Source organism: Taudactylus pleione, unplaced genomic scaffold (assembly GCF_031769625.1).
Source record: "Taudactylus pleione unplaced genomic scaffold, aTauple2 ptg000155l, whole genome shotgun sequence".
Classification (NCBI taxonomy): domain Eukaryota; kingdom Metazoa; phylum Chordata; class Amphibia; order Anura; family Myobatrachidae; genus Taudactylus; species Taudactylus pleione.
The window spans coordinates 1,499,550-1,516,980 of record NW_028284557.1 but is presented as its reverse complement, the minus strand read 5'-3'; the positions used below and the strand labels follow the sequence as shown (position 1 = coordinate 1,516,980).

Genomic DNA, 17,431 nt, shown 5'->3' with positions numbered 1-17,431 from the left:
AAATAATGTAAGCAATTGCCTGGTTGCAAATGTGTGATTCCTATTGCTCTGCGCTGTTTCAGCTCTCTGGGTTGTGGTTTTTGCCGAGGCGCAGGAAGGAAGGAGGTCCCAAGAAGCCCTGATAGAAATATTAATTCAACCTATCAAGTCACTAGGTAGTAATGACACTATTGAGATGTGTGTTAGCAGTTTTTCCAAGTTAATTCTCAGAATGGTTTAGTCCACAAATTTGGCTACCTTCAGGGGCGTTTCTAGTGGCGGGCGAGCTGTACAATCACACGGGGCGCCACGCCCCCAACCCCTGCTGGCACCTGTCAGGCCCATCGACACCGTGTGTTCGCGGCTAATAGTAAATAATTGACCACGCTGCCAGCCACCTGTTTGGCCCCCTCCAATGCTCCCCTCCCCAAAGGTAACCCTCGGCTTTGTCCCTGGCGCATATCCCTCCCCAAAGGCAAAGTTAGGTCTAGAACAAGGTGCTGTAAAGGACCTCTGATGTCACAACCACTTGACCGTGGCAAAAGAGGGAGGGGCAATGTTAAGAACGGGGGCCAAAAGTGTCCCCTCCCCAAACAGGTTAATATTCTTCCCTCTATGCCCCATGTGGATAGTAACACTGGTAGCTGACCGGCCCTGCCGTAGCAGTCATATGGTTGTGACATCAGAGGTCCTTTCTCCAATTTGGATCTAGGATTCTATATTTGCTGCTGTGTGAAACGGTAGGATTTTATTCAATTCTGTGTGCATGTGCTAAACCAGTGTTTCCCAGCTTCAGTTCTTAGGGACCCCTAAAGCTGGGTACACACTATACAATGCGATGGCACAATACATTGTGCCGTTCGTACACAATGCATCGAACGATGCTGCGATGTGTAGTTCCATGCTGCATCTAGCAGCATGGTGTCACTCATTGCATCGTCCCATCTGCCGTGCAGCACAGCAGATGGGACGATGCGATGAACAACCCGCGGGCACGTGTGATCGGGCATACACATTATGCTATCCGCACGATATATTGTTCCGATCCGCATCGGAATGATATATAGTTAGGCTTACCATATAATCTCTTTAAACCAGGACACTCCTACATCCTCTCTGGCTGGGAGGTCAGAGGGTCACGCTGGGAACAAGCAGGGACAGTGTACAAACTACTTGCCACTATACAAGTGTAATCAACAGTGTCTGAAAACACTTGTAAACTGGCAAATGTTTTGCAAACTGTCCCTGCCTGTTCCCAGCGTCACAATCTCTCAGGCAGGGAGAGAGCTGAAGAGAGGAGGAGCAGAAGCTCAGCCATCCACCCCGGCAGCTTAGCCTCCTTCAGTTCAGGCTGATCGGCTTGTTAATCAGCCCCCTGCCTCTAGCGCTCCCCCATCCCTCTCCCCCATCATCTATGAAGAGCTCAGCAGTAGACTGCCGCTGCCTGTCTCAGTGTGACAGATGCAGCGGCAGCCGACAGAAGCAAGAACTGCTGCAGGGAGAGCGTCTCTCCAGCCTGGCGTCTCCCTGCAGTGCAGGACTTGCAGAGCGGGTTGCGCCGGCCCTGGGGGCCGGGGACAGTGTGTGGGGGCCCCAGGACGATCGCCACTATCGCCCTCCCTATAATCCAGCCCTGCCTACACATTTTATTCCCCATAATTTTCGGAACCAGGACTGGCTGACCAGTCCAGGGCTGGTTAGGCTTTTGGGGGGACCCCACATCAATTTTACCCTAAAAATTAACCCTTCACATATAAAAAAGAAAAACCAAGCAGCCTGCACATATTTCACTGATATGTGCAGGCTGCTTGTTCGGGAGAGAAAATCGGGCAGGGAACTTGGGGCTTCAACACGGACAGGATGGATCAAATACACCATCAAACAAAACCATCCTGTCAAAACCGGGAGCTTGGTAAATTCCTGATTTTTAAAGTGAAAAAAAAAACAGCCGTTTTTGATCAATCCTATCAGAGTTGAAAAATGGGACAAATCGGGACCAACACGAATCTTGGTAAATTTACACCTTAAAGCTCCCATATGCGATGGCACCGTGCGAGGTAACAGGGGATCCGTCGTCCGACTTATCGGGCGGTCTGCACACACTTTTTTCATAGGAAATGTGTCTAAGTCGCAATGCGACTAGCACACACCAGCAGACTGTGCTGATTAATTTGATATGCAACACTTGCATATCTGAGTGCGACTTAAGCTGAGTACACACTAGATGATTTGGAACGACAAATCATCCACATCGTTTGTGTGTACGCACTATTGCGCACTCCCACGTGTGTCGTCGTGTGCATGGACAATTACACGATATCGCATGCGGTGCAGTGTGATGATCATTCCATCTTTCAATAAATCGTTTAGTGTGCACCGGCAATCCTGTGTGGTCTGGGGCTAAGGGTAATCTCCCCGACCATCGGGAAGATTGCCGGGTTGTTTAATGTGTACACTGCATTTGTCTCAATCTTTATACAAAGTGCACGCATATATACAAGTGTCACTTATCAAATGAATCTGCACAGTCTACTGATGCGTTTTAGTCGCATCACATTGTGGCTTAAATGCATTTTTGGTGAAAAAAGATGCCCATCGCTAGCGGAGTTTCACAGGACCTGGCTGCTGACTCAGGCCAAGCAAGTCGCACTGTATGGTGTATTGAGGCTAGATGTACACAAATGGACAAAAGTATTCGGACTCCTGACCGTTACACTAACAGGGACTGTAATGATATTGTATTCAAATACAAATACTTTAATATGGAGTTGGTCCCCCTTTTGCAGCTATAACAGCTTCCACTCTGCTTGGATGACTTTCCACAAGATTTTGGAGTGTTTCTGTGGGAGTTTGTGCCCATTCATTCTGTAGAGCATTTATGAGGTCAGCGCTGATGTTGCATGAGAAGGCCTGGCTCACAATCTCTGTTCCAGTTCATCCCAAAGATGGGGATGAGGCCAGTCTTCTTCCACACCAAACTCCTCAAACCATGTCTTTCTAGTCCTTGCTTTGTGCACTGGGGCATAATCATGGAATAGAAAAGGGCCTTCCCCAAACTGTTGCCACAAAGTTGGAAGCATAACATTATCCAAAATGTATTGGTATGCTGCAGCATTAAAATTGCCCTTCACTAGAGATAAGGGGCCTATCCCAAACCCTGAAAAACAGCCCCATACCATTAACCCTCCTCCACCAAACTTCACAGTTGGCACAATGCAGTCAGACAGGTAACATTCTCCCGGCATCCGCTAAACCCAGACTCGCCCTTCTGACTGCCAGAGAAGCATGAGTAGTTACTCCATAGAACACGTCTCCACTGCTCCACAGTTCAGTGTCTGTACGCTTTACATCACTCCATCCGACGCTTGGCATTGGACTGGTGATGTGAGGCTTGCATGCAGCTGCTTGACCATGGAAACCCATTCCGTTAAGCTCCCGCCGCACAGTTTTTGTGCTTATATTAATGCCAGTGGAAGTTTGGGACTCTTCAGCTATGGAATCAGCAGAGTGTTAGCGACTTCTACGCACCATGCGCCTGGTGACTTTTACACACCATGCGCCTTAACAGTTGTTGACCCCGCTCTGTGATATTATGCAGTCTAATGTTTCGTGGCTGGGTTGATGTTGTTCCTAAACCCTTCCACTATCTAATAATATCACTTGCAGTTGACCATGGAATATCCAGCAGGGATGAAATTTCACGAAAAGTCTAATTGCAAAGGTGGCATCCTATTACAGTACCACGCTTGAAGTCACTGAGCTCTTCATAACGAACCATTTTGTATCACAAGTGTTTGCAAATGGAGACTACGTGGCTAGGTGTTTGATTTTATACACATGTGGCAACGGGTCTGATTGAAACAGCTCAATTCAATAATTAACAGGTGTGGCCTAATACTTTTGTCCATATAGTGTATGAGGACACATCTGTATGATGACCACTGGCTTCTTGATGTGTGTAATCCATACTTGCCATCATTTGGAGACTCTAGATGGCAAATCACGAAGGTGAGGTCCAAGTGGCAAGTGCAGTGTGTGTGGTGATGCAATTCTCATCAACGTGGCAAAATTGTGGTGTCACGCAGCAGAGGCAGGGTGATGATGACGCAATTGGCTTTGAATCACATTTTCAATCCATGTCCCTGACAACTTCACTAAGAAAGTTGGGGTATCTGGGAGGGTTCCCTTCACTGCCCTCCTAGGAAAACCCCAGAAATGCAGGAATCCGAAATTTGGGATAGAAGCCTATGTAGTGTAAACAAATTCACTAGGGATCATTTATGATCGCCTAAAAGTGCTGTCCTACATTACTTTCTTTTTGCACACATACCTACACAGTCAAGTTACATTATTATGACCACCTTCTACATTTGACGTTGGCAGCATGTCACGTGCTGTGCGCTGACTTTGTGGGTATATAAGGTGTGTGATAGGCCGTCTGCACACATATCACTCGTTGCTGTCATGGGTAAAAGGGGCGTTACAAATAGGGATGATTATTAGCTTTCGGACCAAGGGTGTCAGTATTTCTTAAACAGTTCAGTTTGTGAACTATTCGCGTGCTGCTGTGGTGAAGATGTTTCGTGACTGGACAAATGGCACCATTGCGAATAAACTATGTGGAAACTGCGGTTATTCGCAATGATGAATGACTGCTATGAAGGTGCGTGAGGGCTGTCTGACACGCTACAGTGGAGCAGCTCACTGCCAAAATGAACTTTGGGACCACCAGACATGGCTAAAATGACAGTTCAGCGAACCCTGCTGCGTATGGTCACTGCACCTATGCTAACGAAGGTGCATCGGCAGAACATGCTTCAATTTTCACGCCTGTATCGGAATTGGACCTCCGCTGTTTGGCGAAGGGTTGCCTTCTCCGATGAGTCACGTTTTCTGCTTCATCGAACGGATGGACGTTGGCGTGTCAGACGAGAACCATAGGAGAACAAACACCCTGCAACCATTGCTGGAAGAACACAAGCTGGTGGTGGCAGCGTTATGGGGCATTTTTTGGGGGCATTCTCTGTGCCCACTCATCCATATGGAAGGCACCTTCAACCGATTTGGTTATGAATCCATCCTTGCAGAGCACGTACATCCATACATGCTGATTGTCTTCCCTGAGGCGGATGGGATCTTCCAGCAAGACAATGCAACATGTTACACAGCTAGAAATGTGTGACAGTGGTTGAACAAGCACAACCAAGACTTCCAAGTACTTCCCTGGCCCCCTAATTCTCCGGACTTGAACCTAATTGAGCATCTGTGGGACCACCTCGATCACTGTTTTCGCTCTATGGATACTCCACCACACACCCTCCAGCTGCTGTGGGATGCACTGCAGTCAGCATGGCTCCAGATACCTGTGCCAACCTACCAGCACCTTATTGAGTCCGTCTAGCTACTGTCCATGCTGCACAAGGCGGTTACTCTGGCTATTAACTGGTGGTCATAATAATGTGACTACTGTGTATTTGTCAAGTGCATTTCAAGGTGCATATCCACTTCCTGACCCTTCCTGTAGAGGAGGATGAGCATATTTGTTCAGGACCACCTGGAATTGCAAATGCTTGTTGTGGAAAAAGTGAAAACTTCAGAGTCCAGACTATTACCACTTATGGTCCTCTCACTTCATTTATTTACATTTATGTTTTTCCCATTGAAAGTAGAGGCCCTATTTTTGACATCCCCAGGCATTGACAAATCAAGTCTTTTCTAAGGTAAAAAAATGGTATGCAGAAGACAGGGAACGCCTTGAATCTCCTTTAAATAATGTGCTTCCAAAAACATTTACTGTCTTCCGCTATATACAAAGTTAGAACATAAAATGGTGTTTTCAGCATGACAAGAGAAAGAAGGAACAGGAAAATTATCAGGGACAAACCTTAAAAATATTTTTGTCCCTCGGATAGGGGGCGTCTATGGGCCTGATTCAGGGATGGATGCAATGTGATGTTGACGCAGTTGAGTGATTATATAATTATCTGTGATCTGCACATGATTCTGAGTCGTACTGCTCACGTGTCAAGTTTAATTACTGTTGTTGCTTGCGGTGAGTATTTGCAAAATGATTGGCAGGGACCATTTGTGGGTGGCAAAAGGGGGGGGGGTGACGACTCAAACACAGTCATGTCGCGACCATATCAGGGCATGTTGTAGACTGCGATACCGTACGCAGTAAAAATTGGCTCTGGTGTCTAAGCTCCATCGCCCATTCGTACATCTCTGAATCATGAAACATGTCTGCATCTCTGGTTACATTTTATAAAATAAATATAAAATATATTGTTATTTGCACAGAGTTTTAAAGGCAGTTAAAATATTCACAGTATAGAGTCCATACATAACATACTATGGGGCATATTCAACTAGCATACATAACATACTATGGGGCATATTCAACTAGCATACATAACATACTATGGGGCATATTCAACTAGGTGCGAGCTTGCCAAAAACCTTGCACCGCAGAGTTCTTCCTACAGGTGCAAGATTTTTGGTATTCAATTGTGGCAGAGAGTGTCATTATTTTGGGTGAGCTCAATTATTTTATTGAGCACCTTCAGAGGAAGTCCAACTTCTCCTAAAATTGCTATTTTTAGGAGAAATTGTTGGGACTTGCTTCTGAACCCCTAAGACTCTCCCCCCCCCCCTTCATTACTAATTAAGCAATTGGAAGTTTCCAATTAGTCCAATTACATTACCTTATTGGCAGCCCTGTCCTCCTCCCACCACCCCGACATGCTGAGGATCCTTCCTCTCGTCTTCCAGTGTCCACTCTGTCAGGCTGGGGAGCTCTCTGCATCCACAGGTACCAGATCTGATCCCCGCACCCCTTTGTTCTCTGTAGCTGGTCCCACCACTCTCCAATCACTGCATCGGTTACCCGCACCCCTCAGATCCCTGTACCTGGTCCTCGCATCGCTCAGATCCCTGCACCTAGCCCCCGCATCCCTGATTCCTGCACATGTCCATGCACAATTCCCCCCCCTGTGTAATTTTGGCTCCAACCATTTTTTATTTTTGAATACCGTGGCTATCTGGAGCACACATAGCCTGCATAATTTTTTGCATCAACAGTGTTCTCCCCAGACAATTTTTCCAGCCGGGTGGCATCAAGAAGTAGCCGGGTGGGGGCCTTCGCAATAATAAAATGTTTTAAACCCTGAGTCTGTAGGATCTGGTCCTTTTTATAAAGCTCCCAGATACTGTCCCCACTTGCAGGCTCCCAAAGTGCCGGGTAGTAGGCTGTTTCTTGCCGGGTGGTGCACCCGCAGAAAACAGCCTGGGGAGAACACTGATCAAAAATGACACAATAGATATGCCCCGATTACTCCTTTTACACTGACTTGAAAATCCCCGGTTATTGCACGTGAACGCGCATCAACCCAGGATTTTCATCAATGAAAACTGCTTCACCTGGGTTCAGTCACCCAGGAAGCCAACCCTGCTATCGAGCAGGGATTTTCCCAGGAAGGACCCGGGTAACCCAGGAGAGAGCCGCATTCCAACACAAGGAGATGATTTAATCTCCAAGTGCCGGCACTGCACCCGGATCAGCGCCACAGTGTAAAAGGGGTCTGTCCTGGGTTTGGAACGGTGCTCCAAATCTAGGGTCAGACCTGGTACTAAAGTGGAAAAGGGGTATAAGTATATATAAGTATCATTGCAAATCAGAGGCATGTATCTGAGCGGGGAAGTGGCAATAATAATGACATCACACATTATTTTCAAAGGGAAAATGTACCTAAATAAGTGAGCTGTTAAGTATTAGAAGCTATGCAGGTGGAACTACCTTTGGCAATGCAGCCTATCCGTGTTCTAGGAACTGCTGACATACACTTTGTGCCACATGCCTCTGTGACATCACTAGTAGTTCCTCGTAAGGTGATATTGTGAATATTGATTGGTTCAGCCCTCAAAGTATCAGCCTACCTTGTTTGTAGGTGACAGATAAAGTGAAGATATAAATATTTAAGTAAGTTGGTATATAAAAAACACCAGTATTCACTCAATATTTCCCCTCATAGTAAGTTATCACTGGTAAAATAGAATGTCCTTCCTCTATCTAAATGCACTCCTTTTTCCTCACTGCTGAGCAATGAGTTTTCGATTCATGTATTTTTTATATTTATTTTTATATAGAAAATGATTGTGGACCTGCATGCAGTTTTTAATAAGCTAACATCCACACCAGGTGTGGCCTTATAATAATATGGAATTACTTTGTGTGGTTCTTGGCATGGAGGCTGGGGGTGGTTATGGGTGGAGTTTGGTGCCTGGGAGTTATGTATTGAATATCCTATTTAAAATGTTGGGAGGTATGTATAAAAAGGCAGATATAATAGAAACTATACAGCAGCAATTGTAAAAGTGAAGTAATATGCACTCTATTCAGGTATCTGTTTAGTGCATACCTCTCAAGTTTTGAAAAAGCATTTCTTGGAGATTTTGAAATCTATGCGCTGAGCACTGAGGATAGCGTGTACTTCTGTCTGAGATGTGTATCAAAATTCACTTCTAGTTAACTGCATTAAAAATATGCCGCACTCTACTGTTTTTTCTAGTATCATAAATGACCCCCTTTAATCTTCTACCTTCCACCAGGTTCATGCATGTCGTCACACACCAACTGTAATGCAGTGCACATCCTTGGGCATAGATCCCGTGTAATCCATAACAGTCATTCTTGTAGCCATCAGTGTGCTGGAGAGTTACATACTTTTTTCTGTAGCGCCCATTAACTAGTACATATGGTCACGTTAGCGGAGGCTTGTGTGACGCTAATGTACCGCTATGTTGATTGGCACGCTCCTACCGCGACGTAGCTCATGATGCCTCTATGACGCAACGGGAGTGAAGTCGTCGCGACTGACCAGTGGGAGGTGGTGGTGTGGGTCATTGGTAAGTCACAGTTCTTTTTAGGTTGTTGCTTTTGGTATAGATCTTCTCCAAGTGTCTTGCTCCAAATTGTAATGCAGTTTTGGTTTTGTTATGGTCAGGATTACTCACTAAGGGAGATATTTATACAGGGAGCTGGCGAGGTAGGTGGGTAAGAAACTCGCTGTCCTGTTTGTTCATTGTGAAATGTCAACTATTATGGATCGCATGTCTTGAGAAAGGTCCGTATTGGACCGAAACGTCTGTAACTCTGCCACCATCTATGGAAATCAAATTTTTAAACTTTGTATGAAAAGACTGGTGAGTGCCTTCGGACGTCAGGGATGATGATCCCATCTTGAGATTGTATTTTGGAAGTCATTTCCATGAGGAGCACCCCAGCATCACTATTATGGTGCATACACACGATCAGATTTTTTCTTCAGATATGGACGATAACGATTTAAAAATCGTTCAGTCGTTCATATCTGATGGAAAATCGTTCATATCTGACATGCCTGAACGATGGACGATCAACGATGCGCGTTCCCGTTTGTCAGATAACGATATCTGACATCTGATGGGTTTGCAGTCAGACTTGGACGATTCCATTCATTTTAATGCAGTCAAAAATCGTTCAATCGTTCAAATCGTTCAAAACTTTGGTCAAATCGTCCAAATCGTTCAAATCGTTTAATCGTTCATCTGACAAATCTGACAAGTCTGACAAATCTGACCGTGTGTACGCTCCATTAGACACTATCAAGAGACGTGAGTGCAGGATTTTTCTGACTGTGTGTATGTACAGTCAGGTCCATAAATATTGGGACATTGACAGAATTTTCATATTTTGTCCTCTATTCACCACAACAATGGCTTTGAAATTAAACAAACAAGACTTGCTTTAACTGCAGACTTTCAGAATTAATTTGAGGGTAATTACATCCAAATCAGGTGAACGGTGTAGGAATTACAACGGTTTCTATATGTGCCTCCCACTTTTTAAGGCGCCAAAAGTAATGGGACAAACTAAACAATCCTAAATCTAACTTTCACTTTTTAATACTTTGTTGCAAATCCTTTGCAGGCAATTACAGCCTGAAGTCTGGAACACATAGACATCACCAGACGCTGGGTTTCATCCCTGGTGATGCTCTGCCAGGCCTCTACTGCAAATGTCTTCAGTTCCTGCTTGTTCTTGGGGCATTTTCCCTTCAGTTTTGTCTTCATCAAGTGAAATGCATGCTCAATCGGATTCAGGTCAGGGGATTGACTGGCCATTGCATAACATTCCACTTTTTAGCCTTAAAAAACTCTTTGGTTGCTTTTGCAGTATGCTTCGGGTCATTGTCCATCTGCACTGTGAAGCGCTGTCCAATGAGTTCTGAAGCATTTGACTCAATATTAGCTTATAATATTGCCCGAAACACTTCAGAATTCATTCTGCTGCTTTTGTCAGCAGTCACATCATCAATAAATACAAGGGAACCAGTTCCATTGGCAGCCATACATGCCCACGCCATGACACTACCACCACCATGCTTCACTGATGAGGTGGTATGTTTTGGATCATGAGCAGTTCCTTTCCTTCTCTTCCCATCACTATGGTACAAGTTGATCTTTGTCTCATCTGTCAATAGGATGTTGTTCCAGAACTGTAATGGCTTTTTTAGATGTTGTTTGGCAAACTCTAATCTGGTCTTCCTGTTTTTGTGGCTCACCAATGGTTTGCATCTTGTGGTGAACCCTCTATATTCACTCTTGTGAAGTCTTCTCTTGATTTTTGACTTTGACACATATACATCTACCTCCTGGAGAGTGTTCTTGATTTGGCCAACTGTTGTGAAGGGGTTTTTCTTCACCAGGGAAATAATTATTTTGTCATCCACCACAGTTGTTTTCCGTGGTCTTCCGGGTCTTTTGGTGTTGCTGAGCTCTCCGGTGTGTTCTTTCTTTTTAAGAATGTTCCAAACAGTTGATTTGGCCACACCTAATGTTTTTGCTATCTCTCTGATGGGTTTGTTTTGATTTTTCAGCCTAATGATGGCTTGCTTCACTGATGGTGACAGCTCTTTGGATCTCATATTGAGAGTTGACAGCAACTGATTCCAAATGCAAATGTCACACCTAGAATCAACTCCAGACCTTTTACCTGCTTAATTGATAATGAAATAACGAGGGAATAGCCCACACCTGTCCATGAAATAGCTTTTGAGTTGATAGTCCCATTACTTTTGTCCCCTTAAAAAGTGAAAGGCACATATAGAAACCGTTGTAATTCCTACACCGTTCACCCGATTTGGATGTAATTACCCTCAAATTAAATCTGAAAGTCTGCAGTTAAAGCACATCTTGTTTGTTTCATTTCAAAACCATTGTGGTGGTGAATAGAGGCCAAAATCTGAAAATTCTGTCAATGTCCCAATATTTATGGACCTGACTGTTTGTATCTTTCTATCATAGAGATATCCTATAGCCATGCATGGCAGCACAACAAAAGTAAGGAACTGAGGCGGCACTCCTAGATTTGGTAGTAATAAAGTGTATTTAAGAAATCCAAATCATAAGTACAGATAAAGTCGACGTTTCAAGGTCCTAAGACCTTTTCATCAGGACTGTAAATATGCAAACAAGTGAAAAAATCATTCTGCTCACCTTATAAAGGAGTGAGAAGTGATTGGAACACGCTGTCTCAGCGCTGCACATGCCAGGAGCCCGAGCAGTGGGGCATCCGGCGGACGCAGGGAGAGCTGGCTCCATCACTTAGTAACCACCTACGCCCGGCGGGCCGCGTCATCGGGAAGCACAGCACTGTGACAAAAAACATAGTGTAGTGTTAAAGCAAGAATATAGTGTACATGTCTCAGTATCGCACCCCCTTTGGATGCTCTGAGCAGCTCTGCAGCAGTGCTACTAGCTACAGGCCACATGCAGATGCTGTGCGACGGCACCACTGGCACACCCCTAGTTACATCCCTGCCCAAGATACTGCCCACATGTGGCCTTGCCATCCCCTAATCACTGCAGTGGACAGGACTCCACAATGCACTCCTCTTCTGATATACTGAAATCCCCTGTGCTGTTGAACATCTTGACAATTTAATTGTAGGTTGTTCTATGCCCACCCAGTTTACATTTAGGGGTGCAGAATTTGAAGAGTGAGAAAACAAAGGTGTTGTGAATCAAGACATTGAACCTCCATCTTTTTTTTGCAAAGGGGGAAGGGTCAACTTGAAACACATGGCTGTAAATGTTCTTAGAAACTACATTGAGTTATTATGGGTGTATAACTTATCCATATGACTGAGGCTATTGTTATATAGGTTGTGTTTAATCTGGAACACTTGCTCATATAATGAAAACAATATTGTTTACACAAATTATTATTTAAAAGTTTCACCTCCCTTACTGAATGCTGAAATATCCCTGAGAAAATAATTCATTCCAGGTCACTGAAACTCATTTGTGAACTGCAGAATTTACGGGCCATAATTCTCTATGCACAACTTCATGTCCGACATGCCCACTTCACGGTCTTTATAGTACCCCCCCATCAATTTATTCTGCAGCTACATGAACAGATTGGCGGATACTCCAGAAAATGTACATGGTGTTAGCAGTAATATATCCAGTCAGAGTCCAACCTACAACATACATGTCAAGATTTCGACTGCCCCCTTGGGGGTGACTGGTCATCATGGTTATTGGCAATATGCAATGGTAAAGTGGGCCACAATGACGCGATTCAGCATGAATCATGTCATCAAGCTGCCCAGACTTCCCACTTCACTCTGAGACTTGCTTTCTTTTCCGGGCTTATGGGAGAGCCACCGAGATTCGAGTCTCCCAGACCTCCCAGGAGAGTAGACGTGTGACCTACAACCATTTTGAGGTCGCCCTTTCAATAATTCATTCTCTCAGAGACGTACAACTGGAAGATTCAAGTCCTTCTGGGTGGAGAAAAGACTTGTGTGCCCTCCCAGAAGGTGGAAAAGCCCCTGTAAACAATAATGCTACATATTTTAATAATGGTAGAAATATTTTAGCAAGTAATAAAAAATAACAATTGATTTCAATTTGATTCCCTGTAGAGTGCCCTTTCTTTTCCTTTTGTTCTGTAGAATGTTACATACCTTTCCATAAAAAAAATATAAGAATGATTTTTATAATAATTTATTCTATGTAATTGGGGACTGTTCTATGTACAGTATGTTAGAGGCATAGGACTAGGCATTTTAGGACTGTGCAAACACATACAAAGTGGGTTATATGACAGGTTTTTTTTTACCAATAGCTGTACCTTTGTTAAACTGTCAAAATGTACTGATTTAAGCTTTATTGGGGAAGGGATATTGCTTGTTTCACTGTGCCTGGAGTGTTTTATTTAATGTTTAATTGGCAATCCTTTGTGTTTTTCAACTGGCAATAAAGATGTTTTGTATTGTGGAAACTTTCGTTGGCACCAGCCGGTAAATCTTGCCACCACCAAAGTTATCGCCAGTGATTGTGGGGTTACAGGGCAGAAATTATATAACTCCATGCACTTGCCTACTATTCATGGGTTTGTCAATGCTGCTTCTGATTGTCTGCCATCATGACTCCATTAATTTATTGTTGTTCTTCTCTGCTAGGACAGAGCAGTAGCAGAGGTCAGGGGGAGCAGCATGTGTACAGGAAGGTTTGCACCCACTATGGGGCCAGTTATGCACAGGAGTGGAGGCGCTTTTGACGGCACCTTCCAACATACAAGAGCACCCCAAACTAAAGAGTGAATGCTGTATGTGCACATGAGCCGGTCTCCAGGAACATGGCATCCGTGCCATTTTCCTGGTGATCTTAGTACTGTGCATGTGCAGATCTTTGGGAAATTGGCATCACACTATTTTCTCAGTGATTTCTGCGGGCCTGTGAGCACCACACCTCCTACACCCATTATAGATACACCCATGCCAGTCACCCTCCTTTTTATTGTGTGTATACTATATATATAATAAATAAAAAATATATATATATATATATATCTCGTTTGTTTACCTTCAAGGTAAACTGATGTACATAACTGCTCACAGATTACATTATAATTTACAGTACATACTCCCAAGGCCTATATATGTGTGTTTTGCAAAAGTATTCACATTAAATTCTTTCCATTTATTGAACAACAAATCCTACACTGGAATTTCTGTGTGATATTTTAATTTAAACCACAGAAATGTGTCTTGTTTTTTGGTATGTAACATCACAAGCAGTGTGGAGAAGTGGACCAGTGGTAAAGTTGCCCATAGGAACAAGTCAGCTTCGAGGTAGCATTTGTCAAGCACATTCTATAAAATGATAGCTAGAAGCTGATTGGTTGCTAGGAGTAACTTCTGCATTGATCCACTTCACCACACTTTTCACTGCTGGATACATCAACCCAATGTCTGATAATGATTCTGGTCCATTCTATGCAGTTTTGCTCCAGGTTGTTCAGATTAGTCAGCCGATACTTGTGCACCATAATATTCAAATACTGACACAGCTTCCAAATATAATTGAGTTCTGGGCTTTGAGTAGACCTTTGTTGGACTTTAACCTTTTTCTTCTTGATCCACTACAGTGTTGTGTGTGTACTGTAATGTTGAAAGAATTTTGACTCAAGCTTTAAGGTGTTTACACACTGGAGCGATCAGCGATCACTCCGACTTTACTGACCATTTCCCTTGAGCCCAGAACAAGCGATATTGAGCGTACTCACACTGAAATCTTGTGAACGATCGAACAATATATTGTATTGTTTGGTCACTAGTGAGTTATCATTCCTCCTGTACAAGCTAGAATAACAGTCAATAGGATCCCCTGGAACTTTGAATAATGGGTTGTACAGTGGTAAAGAAGCGCTTGTATAGTGGATAGTGCTTAAATGTAATACCAGCAATAGTGAAACATACACACAATAACACTCAATACATATAACGTAGATAAATGTTTAAGCGCTTTCAGTGAAAAATGAAGTGTCCTGAAAAGGTTTCCCCATTAAGACGTGGGCACTGGATACCAGGGTAAGTGGGATAAACTGACCCTACCTTTCCCTGTGTAAGATCTTCTCCGTGCGGGGGCTGGGTGTGTCCAGGCGGCTGCAGTATAATCAGCTGTATGACAATTCCGTCTGCCGCTTGTAATATCAGTGGCTCGCCGGAGCAGCGTCTTTCTGCACTCTTCTGCCTGGTGGAAATCTGCCGTTCTCATGGAGAGGAATTCGCGCTCACTGGAATAGTGACGTCAGGGGTAGTCTAAACACCAACGCGTTTCATCCGGTAGGACTTTATCAAGGTGACACCTTGACTTTATCAAGGTGTGGTGACACCTTGATAAAGTCCTACCGGATGAAACGCGTTGGTGTTTAGACTACCCCTGACGTCACTATTCCAGTGAGCGCGAATTCCTCTCCATGAGAACGGCAGATTTCCACCAGGCAGAAGAGTGCAGAAAGACGCTGCTCCGGCGAGCCACTGATATTACAAGCGGCAGACGGAATTGTCATACAGCTGATTATACTGCAGCCGCCTGGACACACCCAGCCCCCGCACGGAGAAGATCTTACACAGGGAAAGGTAGGGTCAGTTTATCCCACTTACCCTGGTATCCAGTGCCCACGTCTTAATGGGGAAACCTTTTCAGGACACTTCATTTTTCACTGAAAGCGCTTAAACATTTATCTACGTTATATGTATTGAGTGTTATTGTGTGTATGTTTCACTATTGCTGGTATTACATTTAAGCACTATCCACTATACAAGCGCTTCTTTAGCATACATTAACCCTTACCTGGCCAGTGATCTGGCCATTTAAAAGAAAGCTGCTTATCACTGGGAGCGCATGATTCATTATTATATTAGGTTGTACAGTGGGCTGTGATATAAAAGAGGAAACAAGTGTGCAGTATTGCTTTATGTTTCCTTACTGCTCTGCTTTGTTTTGCTTTACAAAGTGCTTCATTGCTTTGGTAGTTATGGATGCTCATCGCTTCCAAGGCTCTGACTGCACATGCTGTCATTTTGGCATCACTCCCTGATACCCAGAAGGATTCAAGAGCGGGAGAGTGGAGAGTGTCTGCGGGACCAAGGAGTGGCTGCTGCAGAGAGACTCCATGTCTCACATGCCCTTGCTCATGGGGATTCGTGAGAATAATCCCAATGACTATCGCAATTTCCTACGCATAGATGCCAATTTCTAGGATTTGCTGCATCTGGTGACTCCCTACATTGAGACACCAAGTTACGGAGAGCCATCCCTGCTGAGGAGAGACTGGTGGTAACCTTACGCTTTCTGGCTACCGGCAGGTCCCTGGCTGATCTCAACCTTGGCTCCCTCATCTCTTTGAAAGCTTTGGGGATCATCATCCCTGAGACCTGCCAAGCCATCATACGTGTACTAAGACAGCAATACCTCAAGGTAAGAAAAAATGAGACACAGATTTATATGTCTTAAACATGTTTTTTTATTAACAGCACCGCAACAAGCAGCGGCAATTAAATTTACTGAAGTGCGTAGCAATTTTTAAGAAAAAGGATAATAGGTCCAAAATACCAACATTTAAAGTGGTAAAAAAAAAATTAACTTTTATTTTATTAAAACTAAATCCTTTAGAAAACAATAGTGAATTAATCAAATTATGAACACACATATAAAGTGGAAAGAGATAAAGCAGTCACCAATCAGAAACTTTCAAAATCAGGGGTTTATGTATCAAGCAGAAGTGGGCCAGTCTAGAAATTGCCTGTATCAACCAATCACCTCCTACCTATCATTTACAGAATGCACTTGTAAATGATAAGTAGAAACGGCGTGTTATAGGCTACTCCTCCACCGGGGCATGTCTCTGCATTGCTTGATGCATAAACCCCAGTTGCTGATTTGTGACTGCTTTATGTCTCCCCACTTTATAACTACTCTCCAGTGGAAGGAATGGTATTGGTGGTCACCAGGGTTCTCTTCCGGGGAGCTGTACTGCAACATACCCTATATATTGCGTTGTGGATGGATGTACTGCTTCCTTGTGCAGATTGTGGAGTGTAGGGGTAATGTGACTACGGCACAAAATGTTGGGATGGAGGTGGTATAGGCAGAGCCGGATTTAGATCTCATGGGGCCCTAGGCAAGATACCAGTTTTGGGGGCCCCCTCCCTCAAACACCATAGCACTATATTTTCTGATTCTCAGCACAGAACCCTCTCCTCCCCTCACAGCACAGACCCGTTCTTTCATTGACCCCTCTCCCGTCTCAGCATAGACCACCTCCCTCATGCAATGCCACTTGTAGCAGTGCCCATTATGCAATGTCCCCTGTAGCAGTTCCCATTATGCTGTTCCCCCTGTAGTTGTGCCCATATGCTGTTCCCCCTGTAGTTGTGCCCATATGTATTGCCCCCTGTAGCTGTGCCCATTAAAGTAGTGCCCCTGTAGTTGTGACCTTTAAAGTAGTGCCCCTGTAGTAGTAGTAGTGCCCCTGTAGTTGTACATTTTAAAGTTGTGCCCCTGTAGTAGTAGTAGTGCCCCTTTAGTTGTGCCCTTTGCCCCTGTGGTAGTAGTC

At 44.2% G+C, this 17,431-nt stretch overlaps 1 protein-coding gene across 1 annotated transcript in view; it reads left to right on the top strand.

Moving 5' to 3' along the window:
- Window positions 1–17,431, top strand: part of LRRC46 (leucine rich repeat containing 46) — a 41,932-nt gene that overhangs the window by 985 nt on the left and 23,516 nt on the right. The gene's annotated exons all lie outside the window — the stretch shown is intronic.